Source organism: Canis lupus, chromosome 18 (assembly GCF_011100685.1).
Source record: "Canis lupus familiaris isolate Mischka breed German Shepherd chromosome 18, alternate assembly UU_Cfam_GSD_1.0, whole genome shotgun sequence".
NCBI lineage: Eukaryota > Metazoa > Chordata > Mammalia > Carnivora > Canidae > Canis > Canis lupus.
Genome location: NC_049239.1, coordinates 49,166,363 through 49,186,836, shown reverse-complemented (window position 1 = coordinate 49,186,836; position 20,474 = coordinate 49,166,363). Strand labels below are relative to the sequence as shown.

Here is a 20,474-nt window from a genome sequence, read left to right as displayed (position 1 = left end):
ACCAGGGCTTGGTGAACTGCAGCCCAGAGCCAACTCCGGCCCCCTGCCTGTTTTTGTAAATAAAGTTTTATTGGGACACAGCCACACCCATTCTCACCCAGGTTGCCACTGACTGCTTTGCTCTTCAGCGACTGAGTGGGTAATTTCAACAGAGACTGTAGGACACACACAGCCAGAAATACTTACTATCCGGCTCATTACAGAAAATGTTTGCTAGCCATTGAGGAAAGACAGTCATTCAGATACATTCCTGGCGAACTGCTGATTGAGTAGCAGGCATCGCGGCGGATGCTGGGCCTCAGAGGAAAACAGATGAGCCTCTCTGCCCTTGTGGAGATTATGTCCTAGTCGAGACAGAAAGACAATAAGCAAAATAAACAAGACAATGACATGATCTGCAGATTAGGGGGAAACCCAGAGGGGGAATGGGGGCCGAGAAGGTCAGGAGGACAATTTTAATGAAGTGGTCAAAGGCGACCACCCTTAAGACTTTAAAAAAAGTGAGGGGGAGGGCCACGTGGCTGAAGACAAAGCGCCCCCACCGACCCCCTCCCCTCCCGTGCAAAGGCCCTGAGGCAGGAGTGTATTTGTAGTTTAGAGAGGGAGCCGGAGGCAGGGTGCTGGCAATTCGTGGGAGACCAGGACAGACGGGGGATGTTAGCCACCCCACGTTGGGGCTTCTGGGCCATCGTGGGGACTTGTGTGTTCACTCTGGTGGAAATGAGCAGCCGCAGATGTGTCTGGAGCCAGCCGCGGCTCGGCCCGGTGTAGATGTGATGGGATCCTGGGGTGCTGTGCAGAGAAGAGCCAGAGGGAATGGGGTTGAGCAGGAAGCAGGAGCCCGGCTCCTGACGCTGGGGGACCAGACGGTGGCCCTGCTTCTAGAGGCAGGGCTTGCTGGATTCGCACTCAGACGTGGGATGTAAGAGAAGAAAGGGCTCAAGGGTGATCCCAGACCCCTGACGTCTAGGTTGTTGGTTTCCCTGTCTCTTCTGGGCCATCTTCCCTGGCTTCCTACTCTGGAAGCCCCTGAGGAAAGAGCCCCTCTTGTCCATCACTGTGCCCACCCCTCCCTGCCCGCATAGGGCACTCGGCCAGTATCTGTGGAATCAATGGATGAGTGATGAGCACCTGGCACAGTCTTTCGCTTCCTCAGTGAGTGTCATGGGCTGGGCTGTGTCCCCCAAATTCCTATGTTGGAGCCCTGACCCCCAGCACCCCAGGATGTGACTGGATCTGGAGATGGGGACTTTCAAGAGGTGATTAAGGTAATATGAGGGGTGCCCTAATCCCGTATGACCGGGATCCTCATGAGAAGAGGAGATCAGGACACAGACACACACAGAGGGACGACCCTGTGAGCACCCAGGGAGAGCTCAGCCATCCACACACATGCAGAGAGGCCCTGGGGGACCCCACCTGCCCACGCCTGGACCTCGGGCTTCAGCCTCCAGGATGGGGGGACAGTACACAACTGCTGTGTTAGCCTCACACAGGGACTAAGTTTATGGCAGCTCCAGCAAACTCACACGGGGGTGTCGCGGAGCAGAGCGGAGGGGGACATGCCCTCTGCGCCGGGAGGGAGCCACCTCCTCTGAAGATGCAGCACAGACCAGAGCACCTGGGAACTGGTGGCTGAGCTGGGGCAGGACCCTGATCTCCTGGGGCCCACAGCCATCCTGAGGACACTGGGCCGGGCAGTGGACAGCATGCATGTGGCCTCAGGGGTCATGGCAGGATGGTGGCCCGGGAAGGACAGGGACTCCAGCCGCCACTGTTTGCTAGGCTGTGACAGGAGCCCTAGCACCATTCCAAGGTGGGGGGAACCCAGCAGGGCTCACTCCCTGTGCCCAGTAAAGGGCACCTCGGGCCGTAAGGCTCCTCCCTGGGCCCGCCCCTTGGCACCGGCTGTCGGGGTGGCCGGGGGGTGGGGGGCACGTCAGCACGTGGCCAGGCCCGCCGCTCTCCCACCCGTCGCTTCCTCTGGTGCATCTGTTTCCTGCAGATCTCCTGCAGCTCAGCCCGCAGGCCTTTCCCGCTCTCCACCGGCCACCCTCTGCCTCTGCTAGGGAGGCCGCACCCCTGCGCCCGGGTGGGTGGGCCCCGGGTCCCTGCAGGCCACCCGGCATGGCACCGGGGAGGCCGAGGCTGTGGGACCCGCTGGGGTCGAGATCTCCGTCCGCCGGAGCTGGACGAGCTAGACGCACGTTCCCAGTGAGGTCTGCTGGCCGGGGGCCGAGCTGCCCCGTGAGGGATGAGGTAATGTCCTGCGGGGGCCACGCGGAAAGGGCAGGGCTCTCCCTGCACCCTGGGGGACTCCCACGGCCGGGGCCTTTCCCAGAGACCCCCAGGACAGCAGTGGCTGGGGGCGGCCTCTGGCTGGGGGGGCAAGTGAGGGGCACCCTGCTCGAGTGCACAGTGCGCCCTGGGGAGTCCGGGACCCACTGTGGACCTGTTTCCTCCCACTGAGCTGACAGGGAGCCCACTGGCTTTCCTCCAGGCTCCTCAGGCCACGGGAGGCCACACTCGTGCTGCCTGTGCCGCAAGGGCTTAGCTGCAGACCCGCATTCTTGGAGGCAGGGAGGAGTCGCCGTGCAGTGACAGGGACAGCTCTCTCATCCTCCCGGTTGGAGCAGGCCTGGGCGCCGGCAGATGAGCACCCAGGGGCCATCGGGGCTTCTGCATTTGAGCCTTAAGCGGGGTAGCCTGGTGGCAGCATTCTTGGGGGTGAGCATCCTCCTCCCCCTTCTCCTCCTCCTCTTCATCATCATCATCATCCACCCTGGACCTGGCCCGCACCTGTCCACAGGCCCCTCCATTCCCCTGAGACAGTCCCCAGGCACCGTCCACTGCCCCCCGTCCACCCACCAGGCTGGGGACAAAGGAGCGGCCGAACCCACCAGGAGCCACAACGCTGGGCGTCGAGCCTGGGACACCGAGGACGGGCCTGACCCCAAGGCCCCCGGGGTCCCCTCTGCCTTGCCCCACTGTGCATCCTTGGGCTGAGGGCTGCTACCCCACGGCTTCCCTGAAGGACTTGGGAGCCACCAGGCAAACAAGGTGGCCCTGAGCCTCAGGATTGTGGTGAGGCTGGAGTGGGGAAGGGAAGGGAGGTGCCGGGGACAGAGAGAGGCAAACACACAGGCAAAACCTGGCTGCCTGGCTCCCCAGACTAGGCCTCTTCCTCCAGGAGGGGCTTCTCCTACCCACTGGCTGGGTCATTCGCTCGCTGACACCTTTGTGCCTCCCCACCCCCCGTCTGCCGAGGTCTGGAGCCTGGAGCTCGCTCAGGCAGGGGCTCCCGGGGAACAGCCGGGCCTGCAGGTGCGCAGAGGCAGCCCCAGCCACCCTGGGCTGGAGACGGCAGGTCTGTGCACTGAGAGAGACCCACAGGGAAGGAGAGGGGACGCGCTGGAGGGCGGGCCGCTGGCCTGAAAGAGGATCTGCCCCTGCTGCTCTCCTGCTGGGCCTGGCTGTGCTGAGCAGCCCCCACTGGCCCCCGCCGCACCCCTGCCTGCGGGGTTGCTCCTAGCCCATGCAGGGGAAGGAGGAGATGCATGGCTGCAGCATGAGGGGGCACTTTGCCGAGGCCACCCCGCGCCCATTTGGGCCCCCACCGCAGGCACACAGGGGTCCGCCCCGGGCTGCCCTCGTAGCTCAGGACCCTGGGCACCACCCCAGGCCTAGCTTAAGGCAGGTGCTTCTCCGGAGTATCTGCTGACTGGCTGAATAGTCGAGTGAGTGAATGAACCTGAGAGCAGCTCTGAGGACACGGACAGGGTGGTGGGTCAGCCATCGGTCCCGTGGGGCTGGTCCGAATCCTGCAGCCTCGGTGGCTCACGGTGACAGCCTCCTCCCCAACTTGTCACTCACTGGTGCTGGGCTCTCTCTCTGAGCAGCCTGGAACCTAGACACCTCTGCTGGTCCCATCCGGGGTGGGCTGAGGGCCCCAGGGTTCTGTGGTGGGAATGTCTCCGTGAGCCCCAGGATGGTGTCTGCAGGGCCTTAGGGAGCCCCAGAGTGTCTCCTCTTGGCAGAGCATGGGAAAGGGGTCCAGAGGGCTTAGTGGGCCCAGTCGAGACCCTGCCTGGACGTACCCATGATTGCGCTCAAGGACAGACTTTAGAGGTGCACAGATCAGGGGAGAGAATTACCCTATCTCCTGGAGTCCCGTGGGACAGACCCAGCAAATGTTAGCACCTGTGAGTCTCAGGGGCTCATTATTGCCCCCAAAGGCCTGGGAAGAGGCGGGGGGAGGGATCACACCTTTGCCCCTATGCTAGCTGGTGAGAGTGGCTGCAAGGTGCAATGATGAGGAGGAGGGGGAGCAGGCTGGGTTGGGTGGCCCAAATGTGCACAGACAAGCCAGGGCTCTGTCAGGGAAGGGCATTCGGTGAAATAACTCATCCCCACTTCTCAAAATGTCAGGATCATGCAAAGACAAAATAAGGACAAGGAACTGGTCCAGACTCAGAGAAACCAGAGAGACGTGACAAGTGGGTGCAACCAGAGTCCTGGCCTGGGTCCCCCACAGGCAGCAAAACAGCCCTACAGAACAGAGTTTGAACACGGGCGGTGGATTAGATCACAGCATGGTGTCTGTGCCACTGCCCTGGTGTCAAGAGCCTGTCCCAGTTGTGTTCTTGTTCTTAGAAATGCACATAAGTGTCTAGGGGCCAAGGGGGCACCGTGTCTCCAATTTAATCTCAGATGATCAGGGGAAAATGTGTGTGTGCACATGCATGCATGTGGACATGCACACAGAGACCATGCACGCACATAAGTGGACACGTGTGGAGAGAAAGTGACAGTGTGAGTGTGGCCAGTGTGAGCCCTTGGGGAACTGGGAACCAGAGGACTAGAGTTTGGGGGTGGTGCCTATACAGGAGTTCCCCGCACCACCCGGGCAACTTTTCAACAAATATGAAAGGATACCAAAATAAAAAGCTACCAAAAAAAAAGAAGGAAGGAAGGAAGGAAGGAAAGAAAGAAAGAAAGAAAGAAAGAAAGAAAGAAAGAAAGAAAGAAGAAAGAAAGAGAGAGAGAGAAAAAGAAGAAAGAAAGAAAGAAAGAAAGAAAGAAAGAAAGAAAGAAAGAAAGAAAGAAAGAAAGGAAGGAAGGAAGGAAGGAAGGAAGGAAGGAAGGAAGGAAGGAAGAAGGCCTGGTATTCAGGGGCACGCTCTGCCTATGTGGCCCTGGGAGGCCCACCTCAACCCTGTCCCCCTCCCTACCGGTCACCTGTGCCCATCACCTGCTGTGGAGTCCAGCGGGACCAGGGATTCCCAAGACCTGAAGGCTCGGAGGTGCTGGCGTCACGGTCACTATCTTACCGGCTCCACCTCCGAAATGTTCCCCCTAGTGGGACTCCTCTAAACAGGGACACTGTGCCTCCAGAGGCACCTGCTGCCCACTGTCTGGGAGGGGTCAGGCTCGCGGCGTGCACCCGGCCTGCGGGACAGCGGGCAGGAGGTGTGGGACGGGGACCAGGGTGGGACAGGGGGCAGGGAAGGCAGGGCTGTGGGGACGAGGCAGGAGGAGAGGCTGCGGTTGGGGATCAGGCAGGAGGAGGGTCTTAAAAGCTAGATAAATTTTGGGGACAGCCAGAGACGGCTGGCATCCGGGCTGCCCTGTGGCTGGGCACCCCCCCCGCCCCCATCCAGCCTGCACATGCTCGCCGGCACGTGGAGGGTGCCCTGCACAGCTCTGTTTGAAGTGGTGCACAACCTCCCACTGGGGTCTGAGTTGGAAGCAGTTTCCTCTGTTTGGGTAAAAGTCTGCATGTAATCCGATTCCCTCCCACACTTGACTGAGAGGACCCCGACCCTCTCTCGGAGCCACTTACTCTTCTGTTTACTGGGGTCCCAGTGAACCTCATCACCCCTTCCCTCCGACCTCCAGTGCTGAAGGGGACACAGTGAAATGGCCCCAGAGGAAAGGTGTGAGGGGGGCACTAACCACAGAGCTCAAATACCCAAGCCGGAGTGGGGATGCATTTTGTGCTGGGGCAGCATGCTGGGCACACACCACGGGGTTAGGGTGACGGGCCAGCCCAGTTTGTGGGGATGGAGGGGGTTCCTGGATGTGGGACTTTCAGAGCTAAACCTGGGAAAGTCCAGGGCTGACCAGGATAAGCTGTCATCCTGCTAGAAACAACGAGGTGGGGGCAAGGGCAGAAAGACAGGTGGGGATCAGCCTGGAGCAGACTTGGAGCACCAGGACAGTGACTGGGGACCTCCCAGTCCCTGACATGGGGCCCTAGGAGATTCCAGGCAGGGCTGGGGGAGTTGGGGGCGATGTTGCTGGAGTAACTTACACTTGTCCAGCCCCAACGGGCATGGCCACCCTGAATCCTCACACCTGCAGTAGCAGGAGACCACTATGGACTCTGGCTCCTTTTCAGAAAAGGAGACGGAGCTCTGGAGAGGGGGTGTGATGTGCTTACCTATGGTGGACTGGGACCCCACCCAAGGCTGCCTGACTCAGGGGTCCCGATGCCCTGATGTCCATGTCACTGTTGTTCCCACCTTCCCCCAAGGCTCTCCTTGGGGATTCTTAGGGTTTTGCTTCCCTGGGGGTTTGCCCCACAAGACGCAAGCTCCTGGACCCTGTGGGAGAGGACCAAGCCCATGGGATGCCCACACAATGACAGGTGGAGTTTCAGGCACAGGGGTCGTTTCGAGGTGGCGCTTCCTCCCACCGCCCACAGGCTGGCTGCTGTCACGTGGGCAGGTGTGGATAGAGGCACACGTGAAGGAAACCCACGGCCGGAAGTGTACAAAAGACTCACGTCTCTCAGATGCGAGGCTGTGGTCATCACGGGAGCCCCCTGCCACCACTGGGCTCCTGGAGGTCAATGGCATGGGCTGGATGGAGAGGCGGAGGGCCCACCCCGGGATGAAGGTCTTCTCCTGAAGTCCAGGCCAGCAGGGAGAGGCCCTCAGGGAGCCCAGGGGATACCTGAGCTTAGGCTGGCTTTGCGGGGTGAACTTGGGCTGCCCCTGGTCTGGGCTTGAGGACTCACACCCGGGGGATGAGGCAGTAGCCCTGCCTGCTGACTCCCTGAGGGTCCCGACGAACTGCCAATCAGCTAAGGTGCCGTGTGGGAGCTCTGGGGGGGGTGTGTGCTGACACCCACCCTCCCCCCACGGACCATTACACCCCACACTGGAGCCCTCGGCAGCCTCGGCACGGCCTGCATTAGGTAGGGGAGCAGCGCCTGCTCAGGGGCCAGATCCCCGACACACTGTCACGGCAGTGGCTGGCAGCAGGAGCTTCCCAGCAGCACCCATTGCTGCGCACAGAAGCCCCAGGCTGAGACCAAACACAGGGGCCAGGAGGACCCTCCATGGAGGAGCGCACAGCTTGGTCAGGAGCAGACACCCAGCTGACGAGCGAGAGAGCCTCCCGGGGCTCAGCGTCCAGCACTAGGGCACTGCTGGTCACCACGAGTCCAGGCCCTGATGAAGGGACCCCTTCCTAGGGGAGGTGTAAGTCAGGCGACATCTACAACCTCTCTTCCCTTTCCTTCCTATCTCTTGTCACTTGAGGTCAGATGGATGTGGGGAAGAGCTTCCAGACTCCTTTTCCTCGTCAGCAAAATTAAACAAAAATCCCTTCTTCACAGTAGTGTGAGAGGATGAGTGGGACTCTGCTCAGAAAGCACATCACCTCCTGCCCACCGTGGGTCCCCAGGGAATTTGAGTAAATGTGACTACACTGATGCTGGAGGCAGTGCTGGAGGTGATGCTAAGATGCTGGGGATGGTGCTTGAGGTGGTGCTGGTGATGCTGGAGATGATGCTAAGATGCTGGGACAATGCTGAAGGTGATGCTGGTGATGCTGGAGGTGATGCTAAGATGCTGGGGACGGTGCTGGAGGTGGTGCTGGTGATGTTGGAGGTGATGCTAAGATGCTGGGAATGATGCTAGAGATGCTGGAAGTGATGCTAAGATGCTGAGACAATGCTGGAGGTGATGCTGGTGATGCTGGAGGTGACGCTAAGATGTTGGGGGTTATGCTGGCGATGCTGGAGGTGATACAGATGATGCTGGAGGCGATGCTAGAAGTGCTGTTGGGAGGTGATGCTGGAGGTTGTGAAGGAGAAGGAGGAGGAGAATCTTTCCCCAGTACATAGTCTGTGCTAGTAGCAGATGCTTTTCTAGCTTTTTATAAAATTCTCTTTCCTTCTTAAAGCACATGCTGAGAAATAATCAAACTCCCTGACGGCAGCATCCCTGGAGGGCCCCCGTGGGGCTCAGAAGGGCACTGCGATATGGGGGGCAGGCCAGAGACCTGGTTTCTCTCTGGCACTGCCACAGAGTCTTTTTGGGTCTCAGTTTCCCCACCTCTACAGTGGGAACCATAGTCAGGCCCAACACACTGGTGGTTGAGAGCCGACGAGGAGACACGGCAGGAAGAGCCCCGGGGAGCGTGTCTGACATCCAAGTGCTGGTGAATATTGGCCTTTGTTCTCCACGGATCCAGATTGAGAGGCCGATTCTCACTCAAGCCCAGGGCACCGTCCCCGCGCCAGGGAGGCCGGGTCATTTGCCCCTTGTGACAGCCACCTGGAGCGGGCGAGGGGCCCCGTCTGCTCGGTGAGGGCCCAGACCGCACAGGCAGGGCCCGCCGGGGTCGCTGGGGGAGGCAGGGGCAGCCGCCTCTCCTGCCTCCCGGCTCCCCTCTCGCTGCTGCCAGGCCGGGCTCCGCCGGGGCTCCCGCTCCCCGCTCTGCCCCATTAAGCACAGACACCATCTGTCTCCCGGCTTCCCGGCGGCCGGAGGGTGTCTGGTCAGCCCTGCACACAGGCCGTGGCTTGTTCGCTGAGTCGCCCCGTCTGGGGTCCCTCTCTGTCCAGGCCTCTCTGTCTGAGCTTGGAGAGCCAGAGAGATTCCCACTCTCCGGGCTGTTTGTTGATCTTTCCAGACCCACGAAGGGGCCCCGGGCGGCTCTGCCTGAGGCGGGGGCTGCGTGGGCGCCCTCGGTCCGCCAGGGAGCCAGACCGCGCCAGGCCGGCAGCCGAGGCCGCGGGCAGGCCAGCTCAGGGGGCACTGGGAGCGACGTCGGGAAGGTTGGGCAGCCACAGGACACATTCCTGGGGCACCTTCTAGCCCCGGGACCTCCTTGGCCCGTGAAGCTCCTTCTCAGAGCCAGAACCAGGCTGCCGCCCCAGGGGAGCATGGAAGCCTTGGAACGACTAGTCCACCCCGGAGGCCCGTCGGGCCAGCTGTGGTTCGCAGGCCAGGATGCCCAGAGCTCCTGGCCACTGGTGTGCTCTGGCCTGATGGCACCGAGCTTCAGACCCCACGGAGAGCCACCCAGCGAGGGGCGGCCGGTGCCAGGGCCGCAGACGCCGGGCTACCATCTTGGGATCTGGGGCTTGTAAACAGCCCCCGGCCTTAGGGACCCAGCAGCCACAAACACAGGCCCAGTGCCTTCTGGGGGCAGAGGGCGATTTGGATTCCTGGCTTGGGACTGCTTCAAATGTCCCCATCCAAAACCACCACCAGACTTGCTAGCAGTGAGAAGTGATCACCAATCCCGCAGGCCCTGTGGGTGGTCTCAGAAACGGTAGGGGGAGAATCAAGGGTGAAGCACTTCATTCATGCCAAGCCCATAAAGCTCCTCCCCCAAGAACCCAGAGGTGGGTGCCGGGCGGAGGGGACTCAGCGTGGGTGATGCATGTAGAGAAGTGGACAGACAGGAGGGCTAAGCCACAGGGGTTGTGGTGCTGGCAGGAGCGAGAGGATCCAGCCTGGGAAGCAGAGGCCCACCTGCCCGGGACAAATAGGACACAGACTCACGGCTGCCCATGGCTGCCCACGGCTGCCAGTCGGGGGCTCAGGCTGCTGTCCGAACCCGGGGAGGCCCCATTCACCTGACACCAGGTATCTCAGAGCAGAGCCACAGCCTGAGCGTGGGGAAAGTCACGGGAGAATGGAGGGAGGAAGGGCACGAAGGAAGGTGGCAGGAGGTGTTGCAGGGGCCTCATAAGGAAACCGCTGAACGGCCAGTCTGTCATCAGATCCCCAGAGCAAAGGCGTCAGCACAGATATGCCCGTTGGCTGCCTCAGCCTCGTGGCTCTGGGTTCCAGCAAGCAGACAGCCTCAGAAACCCGCTCAGCTGAGGAGGGTTGTGCATCAGTCAGGACAGGGCAGGTTACACTGTCGTAACAAATGTCACCGAGTCTCAGCAGCAGAAAAGCAAGGAGCGGTTTCTGGCTCCATCACAAACCTGCAAGGGACAGGACAGCCACTTTCTCAAGCATGTAGAGAAAGGCCAGAGTCTTCCTGACCAGATCAGACACGCTTTTGGGGTGTTGACCTTCCTGCCCCTGGGGCCTCACTCAGCATCACTCCTGAGGGCTTCCCATGCGTTTGCTGCCCGGGCATCCCACATAGACCGGGGGTCAGACCAGGGGACCCACTCTACAGAAAGGGGGGACGGGACTGGGTCATGCCCCCGGGAGGCACTGGGGTGCATCACAAAACACCTCAAGCTGCTGGCCTGAAAGAGTGGGTGACTGGCCCGTTGAAAACACAGCCCTGGGCAGCTGGAGGAGCTGCCTGGCCCAAGGTCCCCCACTTCCGGGCCCACATCCAATGATCGGTGATTCAAAAGTGAAAAGAAGCTTGCCAGAGATTTGTAGACCATCCTAGCTTCTGAAAGTCCCCCAGGGCCATGGACAGTCCCTCTGAGGCTTCCGGGATGCCTTCTCCTGAGCATCTGCCCCTGGGTGGGTGGAGTGTGGTGCACACTCCCCGGAGAGCTCTGGGTGCCAGCACTCAATAACTAGCTCTTGTGTATCGCGTGCATTATGGGTGCACTGGGGGTTGCAGCTTGCAGATGGGACACTGTGGCACAGGCCAGCCCACTGATTCCCTGAGGACACCCCGGCAGGAACAGGGTGGCCGGGGCTTCAGGCCGGCACACAGGGCTCCATCCGCCTCCTCCCCAGGTCCTCCTGCCTTTGGGCCTGAGGGTGGCTGCCCAGCCCACTGCCCTGAGCATCCCCAAACAAGGTTCACGGGCAGGGCATCCTGGGGGCTTTGGGAGCTGTCACCCCAACCTGCGCGGCTTCATTCTTCCGTGTTGGCAATGGCACATGGACGCCCTGACGTCGACACTAAAACAGCCCTCGGTTTTCACCAGGAAAGATTTGAGTGTTCCTTTTTTTCCTGTCCTTTCTTCGTGCACTTCCTGACATGTAATCAGAGGGGACTGTGTTCAGGAACGCACAGCCGCCTTCCAGTGAAAGGAGAAGCCTGGCTGCCCACCCAGGAGGAGGGCCCCAGGGTCGGGGCTGGCTGGGAACTCCGCGGGCTCGGGTGCGCGTGTTCAGAAATGATCAGGAACCGCAGGGCGGCGATGGCAGGGCGGGAAGGTCCACCTTCTGCTGCACTCCCCAGGAAGCCGGCCCTGCCCCAGGTGGTGGGGAGGAGGGCGGTTGGGGGCCGTGGGCAAGCCCTTCCCCTCTCGGGCTCCGTTCCCACTCTGGAAACAGGAGCACAGTGGGTGGAGGGAGGACAGCACTGCCCACGGTGCATGGTGGCCCGAGAGTCAGCGTCGTCCAGTCGTGTCTGGGACTGTTGCCGAGGGGGGCCTGACTCCGGGTGCCAGGCACTGGCTTGCCACCCCCATCAGCAGGAATAGCCCAGTGGAAAGTCGCCCACTTGCTGCGGCCACACGGAACAGGGTGGATGAAGGGGCTCCAGGCCCACTTGGGAAGTGGGGAGGCCACGATGGGGTCATGACCATGGACCATCTCATTGCTCTCCGGAACAAAGGATACAAACATGGCTCAAAGCCTGGGAATGGAGTCCCACTGTTCGTACATTTGTTCATTCATTTGTTCGTTCATTCATTCATTCATTCATTCAGCAAAGGCACAATGAGTGCACCCCTTACACGGGAGCCTGTGCTAATGCCAGAACCTCAGGCAGAGGAGTGGGGATCACCGATCCTAAACCCCCAACCCCACGAAACCCTCCGTGCTGACTGGCTTCAGTGAGTGCCCAGCAGCCTCTGCCACCTGCCCCAGCCCCGGTGCCTCCTATGAGCCTGGACTCAAAGGCATCTGGGCAGTGCCCACCCGAGTGCCCCCACCCCAAGTGCCCTACTCTCTGACCCCAGCTCTGCCCTCTTGTTCCCACTCTGCAAATCCTGCCAACTTCAAATCCTGCCTCCATGTCACTGGCCCACACCCTCGGCCTGGTGCAGGCCACCCTCCCCTCCGACGGGTCAGGACAGAACCCCTCTCCTGACTCCTCCCAGCTCACATCCCTCCTCGGGGCCTCCACCAGCCCCTGGCATCGCTGGGACAGAGCCCACCTCTCTGGTCTGCACCAGACCTTCCGCACAATGGACGCCCTCTTCCTCTGCTTGGTCCCAAGGTCCCACTCGTGCTCCCCAGCACACACAGGAATCAATTTCCGATTCAAACGTGGAGGTTTAAGAAGAAACATAAGGAAGCAATGTTGACATCAGAGTAGGCAATGACTTCTTAAACAGGATACGAGAAATTGCCAACCATAAAAGGAAATATTTATAAATTCAGCTATATGAAGGTTATCAAGAAATCCTGCTCATCACATGACACCAATAAGGAAGTGAGAGTGTAACCGACAGGATGGGAGAAGCTCATGGCAGTGCAAGAGTCTGACAGATGCTCGTACCTGGAATTGACAGAGAATCCCCCAAGTCCATGACAAGTAAGGAAAAGTACGCAACATGTTCAATGCACACTTAATGACACAGGTATCCAAACTGCCAATAAACATGTGAAGAAGTGCTCAATCTTTCTTTTTTAAGATTTTATTTGTTGGGATCCCTGGGTGGCGCAGCGGTTTGGCGCCTGCCTTTGGCCCAGGGTGCAATCCTGGAGACCTGGGATTGAATCCCACTTTGGGCTCCCGGTGCATGGAGCCTGCTTCTCCCTCTGCCTGTGTCTCTGCCTCTCTCTCTCTCTCTGTGTGACTATCATAAATAAATAAAAATTTAAAAATTTTTAAAAAAAGATTTTATTTGTTCATCTGAGTTAGAGAAAGAGAGAGTGAGAGAGAAAGCATGGGCAGGGGGAGGAGCAGAGTGAGGGAGAAGCAGACTCCCCGCTGAGCAGGGAGCCCCACGTGGGGCTCAATCCCAGGACCCCGGATCATAACCTGAGCCGAAGGCAGACGCTTAAACAACGGAGCCACCCGGGTGCCCCAAAAAATGTTCAATCTCATTAGTCATCAGGGGAATTCAAGTCAAAACCACAGTGAGAGGGACACCCGGGCAGCTCAGCACTTGAGCATCTACCTCCGGCTCAGGGTGTGATCCTGGAGTCCCGGGATTGAGTCCCACGTCGGGCTCCCTGCATGGAGCCTGCTTCTCCCTCTGCTTATGTCTCTGCCTCTCTCTGTGTCTCTCATGAATAAATAAATAAAATCTTAAAAAAAAACCCACAGTGAGACACTGTGGACACGCATCAGAATGGCTAAAATGAACATTAACACAAAGACAGATGATACCAAGTGTGGGAGATGAGATGAAGTGTCTAGACCATGGGGAACCAGCAGGGGTGTACATGGTGGCCGCTTTGGAATTCTGCCCTGTAGGGCCTGCTGAAGCTGAGCACGTGATGGATAAGCCACCGATTCCACCTCTGCGCATCTGTCCCGAGTAAACGCTTACCTGTGTCCATAGGAAAACGCATACCTGGTTGTTCATAGCTGCACCGCTCCCAGCAATCCCCCCTGGAAATGACCCGAGTGTCCATCAGGAAAGGAATGAATACACCCTGTGGCGTGTTTGCACCACTGATTACCATGCAGCCATGAGAACGGACGACCCACCGTGCACGCGCCAGCACGGACGACTCTCACAAACGTACCCCTGAGTGGAAGGGGTCAGACACGAAGGGGCGGCTGCTTAGGTCTCAAAATCAGAGAAGTCAGCCCCGGGATGAAAAGTCGGGAAGGCAGTCACCACTGGGAGACAGGTGACTCCACGGGTGGAGCCGGGGGCAGAGCTTCTTGAGTTATTTTGTTTCTTCTCCTGGGGACGAGCTGGGGGCATGGGATTCATGGGCAAAAATTCGGTGAGCTGTGCACTCAGGGCCGGCCGCTTTCCTGTGAGCTTGAGTCACCCACTGACGAACAGACGCTTCCCTGGCTGTCCGTTTCGGGTCACGCACAGCTCTGCCGGGATGCTCCAAAGCCCAGATTTCTGAATTGTGTGCACTGCACGATCCTCTCTACCGTAAGCTCCACATGGCCACTGAATGTTCGCAGGACACCTTTGTGGATTTTTCTGGCTTCTGCACCCACGTCTGTGGGTGGACATTTTCACTAATCTTCACAAGTAACACCTAAGTGGAAGATGGAATGTTGAAACTTTGTGGAGAGTGGGAGATACTTCTCTGCTGAAGGGGGTCATTTTGAATATTGGGAGAATATTTCCTCAATTTTCTGTGCTATGCACAGTGGAATAGTCATGGAATGACTCGTTTTTAGGTTTAATCCAAATCAACATTTTCTCTAGCACTTTCTTAAGTCCGGACAGCCAACGGTCATCAGTGTTTGCCAATTTCCACAGTGTAAATACTCCTCTCCGAGGGCCAATTGCAAGCCTCCAATGTGAAATCGCTGAACACAGCGGACACGTGCAGTAGTGGGCCATTCTGCATCTTTCCACCAAATAGGTACAGGAGATCACAAAGCCTCAGAACATAGGTAATAGTCAAATAATTAGGAAGCGATGAGTTTAAGGACTTACGACATTTATTTTAAATCTAATTTATGCAACTGTTAAGTTTGTATAATCTGATTTTCTAATGGGCAGAGGTAAGGGCCAGTTCTGAAAATGCCTGGAAACTTAGTGAGCAGGCGGTGGGCACCACACCTGTTCCCCCGGCCAGTGAGCTCGTGGAGTTGTGGGTAGTTGCATCCCACTACCCTACAGAGGAGACAGACCATGGGGCAGGTGCTCACCAGAGCCACAGGAGCCATGGCAGGAGCCCGGGCGGGGCTGGGCCTGGCTTCTTGTCTTCTGGCTCCAAACCTTGCTCATCAGCACAAGCTTCATTCCTTGAGAACATGGGATGATGCAGGTGACACCCCCACTTGTCTAAATTGTCCTGCGGCTCTAGGCCCCAGGGACCCTTCTCCCTTTCTGCCTCTCTTCAGCATGGGCCACAAGCCCTTCTTCCCCTGCTGAGTCTAGGGGTGGTGGAAAGATGGTCTCGTTGGACCCACAGCACATAGGAACTAGGCAGTGACATGCTTGGGGCCAGAGGGAGAAGAGCCAGGGATCAGGTTGGGGCCAAGGGTGGAGCCTGAGACGTGGGATGGTACAAAGGTGAAGGGGAGCAGGGTCAAATGATGGGAGGACAGGAGAATGGAGGTGAGGGGAGACAGGGAGGGATGGAGGGGTAAGAGACAGCAGAGGGTAAGGGGATGCCAAGGGACAGGAAGGGGAGCATGGTATCTGCAGTGGGTCAGGCAGGTGACCCAGAACAGAGACTAGACAGAGAAGGTGGTGGCCGTGATCCAGGGTACACCAAGGTGGCCTCTGGCCAACCAAGGGTCCACCACGGGGGCTCATTATAGACCTAAATCCTTAGGGGGGACAGGGCATCAGGTTATGAGGATCTGTCTGGGGCAGATGGAGAGCCAGAAGTGGAGCATGGGGTTGGAGCTGTGGGGGGGGGGGGCAGAAATTATTGAGAGCAACCCAACAGCTCCACCCATCCTTCCAAGACCCAGCTCCTGCCTGGAGAGCCGCCCAGGCATGACCAGACCCTAGGGCCTCACCCCATCCCTCCCACCCCCTCCACCTCATTCTATGCCCGGGGCTGAACCCAACTCAGAGGAGGGCAAGAAAGGATGGTGGAGTGTCTACTGGAGACAAACAGGGAGATCGTCCAACAGATTCCTCCGGCTGGGGAGCCCTGCTGAGAAAACATGGGCATGGGGCTTTGGCGTGTGTGGAGGGGGGATCACGGGTGAGGCAGGAGGGTGCTCAGAGAGTGGACGATGAGATGAATGGACCCTCAGCGAAACTCAGAGCGGCAAAGCTGCCGCCCATCACGGAAGGAGGCCCAGGGGTGGCGTGAGGCAGTCTCATCTCCCAGCCCGTCCAGGCTGAGCTGGCAAAGACGTGGGGAGCAGGCTCATGAGCACCCTGGTTCTCCACCCTGGGGTCCCGAGAGGAGCCGGAATGGGGCCATCGTGGAGCTCGGAGAGGCCGCTGGGAGATGCCTGGGGGCCCCGTCGCCTAGCGACCGGCCTCCCGCAGCCCCAGAGGGCCCCATGCTCTGGGCGCTGCCCACTCCTGACTCTGGCTACGAGCACTTTCAGTGCTGTTCTGCATGAATAAGCGCCAGGCCTCCTGCCAATTGTCCCCCTCTTAAAAGGCAGCCCCAGCGAAAGGCCTTTTCAAGAGGGATCGTGCAGTGCCACCCAGGCTGGGCGGGCATTGTTGGGGGGCCGGGGTCCCGGCTCGGCGGCTGGGGTCAGGGGCCACACAAAGCCTCTCGATGGAGACTTCGTGTGCTCGGCCGCAGCAGCCCTGTTTATTAATCAGCAAAACTCATACCACCATCCTCAGAAGGGAGATCGGGTGAAAAGGATGTCTTTTGAGGAGTAGCCTTTGAAGGCGCAGTCCTGGCTCCTTATTAAATTGATTTTTAGGGGCCACAAAAACCCACAGGTGGCCAAACGTACCCAGAAGCCCCTGGGGCTGGGGCGGAGGCCGGGATCTAGATGCACCGCTGTCTGGCTGGGCGGGCGCCCCCAGTGAGGGTGGGTGGGAGGACAGGAGCCTTAGGGACACAGGGAGTGGTCTGGTCTGTCCAGGTTTGCATTTACATGCTCATCCTCCTGCCCGTTTACTCACACACACAGCTTGGTCCCAGGGGAATGACGTGGAAAACGGATTGTCCTAGACCAGCAGGTGGACAATGTCAGGAAGGGTGGCTGGGCTGGAGCTGCAGGTCTGGGCAGGGATGCTGAGGAAGACCTAGGCCTCTGGGCCACACGGGAGGACCCAGGGCCCCCATCACATCCTGCTCGGCCCAGGTCTGGCTCACCCAGAACAACAGGCCTGTCTCAGGATCTCCCAGAGTGGATGGGGGTCTCCATGGACCCCAAGGCCGGGGGCAGAAGCCAAGGCTGGTGTCCCAGGGAGGCAGGTGACTCCCCTAAACTGAGGGGCTCCCAGCACCCCTGGAGTCGGCCTGCCCCACAGGCACCATCTGCAGTACACACTGTAACGTTTGCAGGTGAAGAGATGCCAGGGACTTGTGCTCCAGGATTGATGATGGTGTCGAGAACTGCTTTTCTCTCCGCTTCCAGACTTGTTCAAAATTCTCCACGATGACTTTTTAAAGGCATTTGAATGACTGTTTTCTGCCAAGTTATGCCTTTATCAACTCCAGAGCCCAACAGACCCACAGCTTATTTCTCCTATCTACCCAGGAGAAATAAGTGCCCGGTCCACGCAGCCTGGAACCAGGAGGTTCGGAGCATCTGTGTCCTCTGAGGCCCATCAGCAGACCAATGAGGCACATCCACGCAGCCAAGCACTACTCGACAGTCCAAGAGGACAGGCCCCCGGTTCGTGCTCCGGTGCTAAGGACTCTCAGAAGCTCCGTGCTGAGCAGAAGAAGCCAGGTGCGAGAGAGAATTTTCCTAGTGGTCCATTTCCACAAAGTTCAAGAGCGGATCAGGTTTATCTGCTGCGGTCAATGGGTTCACTAGGAAGGAGCACGGGACTCTGGGCTGAAGGAAGCCTTCTCTGTCTTGAGCTGGCTGGTGTGACAAAGGTGTGTCAACGGGAAAGAGGCCATGCAGTTGTCACGTAAGAGCTGGATATTCCACTGTGTGTAAACTGTCCTTGAATTAAAAAAAAAAAATCAGTTCTGATGGGATGTTCAGGGGAGGGAGAAGAAGGTATGGGGCAGACCTCTAGGACCTCCAGGTGTAGCCCTGATGACCCCTGCCCCTGGCTCCAGGAGAAACTAAGATCCCCATCACATGCTCTGTGACCCCAGGCAGGTTGCCCGCCCTCTCTATGACTCTTTTTCCACATCTGTACAATGGAGTCACACTAGTGCCCAGACCTGGGGCCTGGCACACACAGGACGTGCCCTGTAAACCTTCCAGTGGCCTAGCCAGTGGCGCCACCAGCCTCTTGGGCAGCCCCGCATCAGCATCGCTCCACTGTGGGCCAAGGCTCCTCTGGTTCCACCAGCCTCCTCTGTGGTCCTGGGACCATGCACCCGACTCAGTCTCTGCTTAGCAAGATCCACGAGGCCTAGCACAACCAAGGGGGATCCGGGGAGGGCCGGGGTCTGTGAGGCCTGCCGCCGCAGAGGCCTATGGTCCATGCCAACCTCAGCTCTTTAGAGTCCATCTGTCCCCAGAACTTGGAAGACCCTGGAGGTGACAGGGACATGGTGTCCATGGCCTGGAGAGCAGCTGGTCCGAGGCCAGTGATGGAAACCACGACAGAGTCGTGCGTGGTGGCCTGGGCCCCAAGCACCGAGGTGCTGTAAGGTGGCCTCCTGAAGGAAGGCGGACAGGCAAAGCCAAGGGCTCCCTGGGCTCCATGAAAGGAGACAGTCGGACTCACAGAGTGGAGGCGCCCTGCTCCCCCATCATCACCGAGTGTCTGAGGCCAGGTCCCAGGGACACGAGGGCATTCCTGGGTGGGACAGCCATTCCCTTTGCCCTTTGGGGACCCTTACTTTTGTTGGTAAGAGGCAAGGTGGCTTATATAAATGCAGGATGCTAAATAAACTAAATAAAACTTTAGGGCTCCAGAGAGGCGTGGGTGAGCATGTCGTGGGGCACAGTCAGATCTGAATCCCAGAGTGCCCTGAGGGGGAAGGGATGGTGAGGTGCAAAAGTGGGAGGCAGATAAATATCCCAGGGACACAAAATACCATGCAAAGGCCCTGGGGTAGTCTGGAGCATGACTCACCGGAGGCTCTGAAAGCAGACAGGGGGCTGCAGACCTGAGGTCTATATGGCAGACAGAAGGTGGACTTTCAGAGGGCTGCGGGGGGCTAGGGAGTGTCTGGCTGCAGGGTGCCCTGGCCAGGAGCCCCCAAATCGCCTGTCTCAGCTCCGTGCTCTCTCCCTGCCCCAGCTGCCCTGCCCCCCTGCCCACAGCCCCAGCCGTGGGGAAGGAGAGACTCTGGCAGGCCATCCCCAGCCTCTGCCCTTCTCTGGGCCTGGGAAAGGAGGCTGCTCCTGCTCGCATCCCCCAGAGGGCCGCGAGGGCCGCGAGCCTGGGGGAGGAAAGCTGTGGGAAAGAGCACAGTCCCCTGGGGCTGCGGCTGGATCCTGGCGGCTCCTTGCACCAGAGAGCTATCTGGCGCCTACACTCAGCAGCCCCTGGGAGCCGGGTGGGAGCAGGATCCCGCCACCTCCCTCCCAGCCCCCTCTGCTGGGCGGGCAGCGGCAAAGCAGGGTGCGATCCAGGCTCCTCCGCAGACCAGGAGTCAGGTGGGTAGGGGGGTGGGGGGAACAAGGCCAGGTTTAGGTCCAGGCCCTTCGACTGCAAAATGAGGTGTTTCCCGGGCAAGTCCTGCAAACCGCGGTCACGGTCAGGACAGCCTCGGAAGCCCAGGATGGGCGGGGCTCACTGTTCAAGCCCCCATCCTCTAGCCTCCGGTTCCTGCTGGTCCCTCTTCTGGAACAGAACATCCAAGAGGGCAGGGACTTCGGTCTGTCTTCTTGACAGGTGGGAAGAAAGACGGGGTGCCCACCCACACTCCATGCACGAGTGGGCAGGTGCAAGGGTCGGCCGGCCACATCTGGAAAGAGCAGACCGGCCAAGTCAGCATGGGAGTGGGGGAGAGGGCTGGGGGCCTTTGCTGCTGCGCTGCCAGCCGCGGCCACCCACAGCGACACTCCCCTCCCTCGCCTCACTGTGGAGAACAGGGCTCCAGGCGGTCAAGGCAGACCCTTGAGTGGGGTCATCAGTGACAGATCCATCTAGAGCAGGGCTGGGTCCTGGGGATGGCCAGCGGCGCGGAGGCAGCCAGAGACCCCCGTGCTCTTCCTGAATGACCCCTGTTCCGATATCCCCTACGGTGGGGCAGCTGGCCCTGCTCGCTCCTAACCTCCTCTGCGGTGCTGCTCAGGGGCCCCAGGTCCTTCCTCCAGCGCTGCCCCCCACCGCACAGAGCCCCCACCTGGTCCTCAGGCCCAAAGGCACCTGCTTAGCTGAGTAGGCGTCTCTTTTGCTCCTGGAAAGCCCAAAAGGAGGAGCCCAGAAAACTCATTCTTAAAAGCCAAAGGTGCTCAGGAACAAAAGAATGACCCTCAAGAGCATCTTTCCAGAAAGACGGAGCCACATCCCCATGCAGCCTACAAAGCAACCTCAGAGGTGCGGACGAGTGAGAGGCCTCCTCCTCCTCCTCCTCGCGGCCCACCCTGCCTACTGGCCCTTCGGGTGTTCAGCTACAGCCAAGGACGCCGAG

The 20,474-nt window shown here is 59.2% G+C and overlaps 1 long non-coding RNA gene across 1 annotated transcript; it reads left to right on the top strand.

The window, feature by feature from the left end:
- The first annotated feature begins 2,006 nt into the window (after positions 1-2,006).
- Positions 2,007-17,883, top strand: LOC119864138. The gene is made up of 2 exons (XR_005372971.1): positions 2,007-2,259; positions 17,265-17,883. It is a non-coding gene; the product is annotated as an uncharacterized LOC119864138 (long non-coding RNA).
- The last annotated feature ends 2,591 nt before the right edge of the window (positions 17,884-20,474 follow it).